Source organism: Penaeus japonicus, unplaced genomic scaffold (assembly GCF_977035675.1).
Source record: "Penaeus japonicus unplaced genomic scaffold, GWHDUDI00000001_assembly GWHDUDI00000021, whole genome shotgun sequence".
NCBI classification, from domain to species: Eukaryota; Metazoa; Arthropoda; class Malacostraca; order Decapoda; family Penaeidae; genus Penaeus; species Penaeus japonicus.
Window position 1 is genome coordinate 27,418,756 of NW_028234423.1, and position 268 is coordinate 27,419,023.

Genomic DNA, 268 nt, shown 5'->3' on the forward strand with positions numbered 1-268 from the left:
CTCTGTAGCCAAATTGAAGGCAATGACACTTATGGGATCAGATCTAGAGTGGTTCTTACAGTACCTAAGGGTAAGGATTGATCAATGTCTTACTTTCTGAAAAGAGGGGAAGGACCTGTAAAAGTTCACAAAAGCATGTTTTAATAAAATATGTATGCAGTAAGATGGCAGGTTTACATTGTCTGGCACTGTGCCATCCGCATCTACGACTGACTCTGCCTTGGCAGCAAATTATGCCATCTGCTGCTAATAGGTTAAAAACATGGGA